This window comes from Triticum dicoccoides, chromosome 1A (assembly GCF_002162155.2).
Source record: "Triticum dicoccoides isolate Atlit2015 ecotype Zavitan chromosome 1A, WEW_v2.0, whole genome shotgun sequence".
Taxonomy (NCBI): domain Eukaryota; kingdom Viridiplantae; phylum Streptophyta; class Magnoliopsida; order Poales; family Poaceae; genus Triticum; species Triticum dicoccoides.
In genome coordinates, this window is record NC_041380.1 from 127,200,029 (window position 1) to 127,203,114 (window position 3,086).

Sequence of the window (3,086 nt, forward strand, 5' to 3'; positions counted from 1 at the left end):
AAGTTCTACAAGGCATATGCATCATCAGCAATAGTAAAAAAGAATGATTCATAAGCCCATTACTTTCCACTTAACAAACTGAATTTTACTGGACCGACTTTTAGCTTGATGTAGTTCAGACAATAATATTACAATTTGGAAATAAAATCGAAAAATGATCTATCTTTTACAGTAGAGATCTCTTTACAGTAAGAATCATCTGTCGGTACAATGAAGAATCCACTTGCATCATTATTTGCTCTTATTTTGTACTGTACTAATTATCATAAAAGTCTATGACCCAACTTTCATAACTACTCCCTCTGTAAACTAATATAAGAGCATTTAGATCACTATTTTAGTATTCTAAACGCTCTTATATTATTTACGGAGGGAGTACATCCTTAGTCCTTATCCAGATTAATTAGCTCTATGGCTGAGTTAAGCCATTAGAGCCACACCTCTTGAATTCTAGTGGCGGCGGGGGGAGGCTGGTCTCTGGCGTCGGCCCGTTCTCCACGATGAACGCCGTCGCCATGCCCATGATGATGTGGAACTCAAAATGGTAGTGAAGGTACCACATTCCGGGGTTGTCGGTGACGAAGCGCACAGCAGCCCAGCCGGTCCTGGGCACCTGCACCGTGTTCCTCAGCTGTGGATTGTGATAGTTGAACTTCTTGGGGTCTGTTTTGGAGTTGTAGTTGCCGATCCCCATGGCGAGGACGAAGAAGTCATAGCCATGGAGGTGCATGGGGTTTGAGTCGCTCTGTAGCAACGCCGTGCTCTGGAAGATGATCTCCACCGAGGTGTTGTACCGGAATCTCCGTAGCTTGGTCGCCTTGAACGTCGGCTCCAGCGCCTCCTCCAGTGGGCCTGGCGGGATCAGGGCGCGGTCGGTGTAGTTGTACGGGTGTGGCGGATTGTCGGGGAGGTCCTCTGTGTACAGGCCACTTGTCCGGCCGTCGTAGTACCTCTCGAGGAGGACGTGTTGGTCGGGTGGCGGAAGGATACATTGTTCATGGTGGCCACCACAATGGTCTCGCGACTCCGCCGGCGCTGGCACGTCTTTGTGCCGTTTCGGCAGATGGAGCCGAGGCTGAGCGTGAAGTAGAGGCGCTCATCGACGTGCATGGGAACGCAGTGGCGGTCTGGGTGGGCAAGGCCGGTGAGGTTGTTGTGGAAGTAGTAGGACGGCATGGTGTTGTGCTGGCTGGGCATGAGCGGAGTAGGCACCGACAACCCATTGTTGTTGTGGGAGGATCCAGCATAGCGGACAAGGCCGCGGGAGTCGAACCTAGGGATCTGCGGGTCAGGCTCCGGCGGCTGGTTCGCGAGCGCAACCATATGGCAGTGCGCGGGCGGGGCGTCGGCGGCCATGAGCACGTCGATGGCCTCCCCTGGCGCGACGGTCACCATGTCCGTCTTGTACGGCATTAGGTAGTACCGTCGGCTCCCACCACCGTGAACGTGTGCCCAGCGACCTTGGAATAGTACTCCGAAAAGAGGGCTGTATTCACGATCCGCAACAGGTATGTCTCCCCGCGCACCACGTCAAGGACGAAGCTCTCCTCTGGCTTGCCGGAGCAGTTCTTGAGGTCGCTGAGCTTACCATTGATGGTCGCCGACAGTGGGTTGTCGGCGAAGTTGCCGTCGTGCATCCTCTTATCGAGCTCGACGAGGTCGAGCTCCCACCACTCGCCGATAATGATGGGGACGTCTTTGGCGGGCGTCGGGAATGGATACCTCCCGCCTTTGGGGCGGATGATGAAGGCGCCGGCGACTTTGGCACGAAGGCAGTTAACATGGGCATGCCACCACAGCGTGCCAACCTGGCCGGTGACGTTGAAGCGGTACATGTGCTCGCCACCGGGAGGGATGGGGCACTCGGTGACGAAGCCGGCGCCATCGGACCAGCGGCTCCTGATCTGCCGGACGCCGTGCCAGTGGATGGTGAGCCCGTGGGGGAGACGGTTCACAACGTGGACGACAACCGTGTCACCGTCGGTGACGTCGATTGTGGGGCCCGGGAGCTGCCCGTTCACCGCGTAAATCTTGGTCGTGTTGCACAGGTGCGTCTGGTTCATCTCGTGGACCTGAACATTATTAATCAAATTATTGATTGGTCAATAGTGGTTCATCTCGTGCACCTGAACATCATTAATCAACTACTAACTGAGTGGTCGTTAGTCAACTAATGAGATCTCATAACTAATCAAGAGGTTATACAGGAATCGCAAAAAGAAAGTTATAGATAGGAGTAGCAAAGCTATACCGTATATACTCTATCCAACGTAGTAAGCCTAAGATTTTAGCGAGCCCAATGTCTTCACGACCTCCCAAAGTTAAACGAATCATGCTACAACTACGGACAATATATACCAAAGTTAAACCTACCATGAAGTGATCAACAACATGTCATAATTAACCAGATAGATAGAGATATATATTGTACTCACGACAAAGGTGTGCTCCACGACGGCCGCCTCGCCGCCGGCCGCCGCCAGAGCCGCAAGGACAACGGCGCAGAAGATGGTGGCCGCCACGGAGAGCTTCTCCATGCTTGGTTGCTCTGCAAGCTCAGCGCTCTTGATCACTAGTTGGCTACCCAACTCGCTGCTCAGTGGAAGGATGATTTTGCAAAGCCTGAGCTGTGGCCTATTTATATACACTCGATGGCTAAGGCGTCGGCATCCAACGGCCGTTTGCAACCGCTGACCAGGCTAATCAAACCAAGCGATCGACATGAAACGCCATGATAGCATCCATCACGCAAGCCCAGTAGATCACTATGCTACTTTTTCGTACCCCGCAACCTAGTGGCATGCGTGCAATATAGTACAATACATGGCTATTACTACTCCCTCCATTCCAAAATATAGTACGCCCGCGCTTTCCGAGGTTCAACTTTAACCATAAATTTAATCAACGAGACCAACTGCGGCGGGAGAAAAAATTATATAATTAAAAACTTCTTTCGAATATGAATTCATTGATATAATTTTTGCTCCCGCTGCAATCAATATTAATAGTTAAATTTACGGTCAAAGTTGAAGCACGGAGATAAAGAAAGTACTACGTTGTGAAATGGAAGGAGTATTAGCTAGCTA

The 3,086-nt window shown here is 51.3% G+C and overlaps 1 pseudogene; it reads right to left on the reverse strand.

Moving 5' to 3' along the window:
• Nucleotides 1-250: 250 nt before the first annotated feature.
• On the reverse strand, nt 251-2,537 carry LOC119272085 (annotated as a pseudogene).
• Between the last annotated feature and the right edge of the window lie 549 nt (nt 2,538-3,086).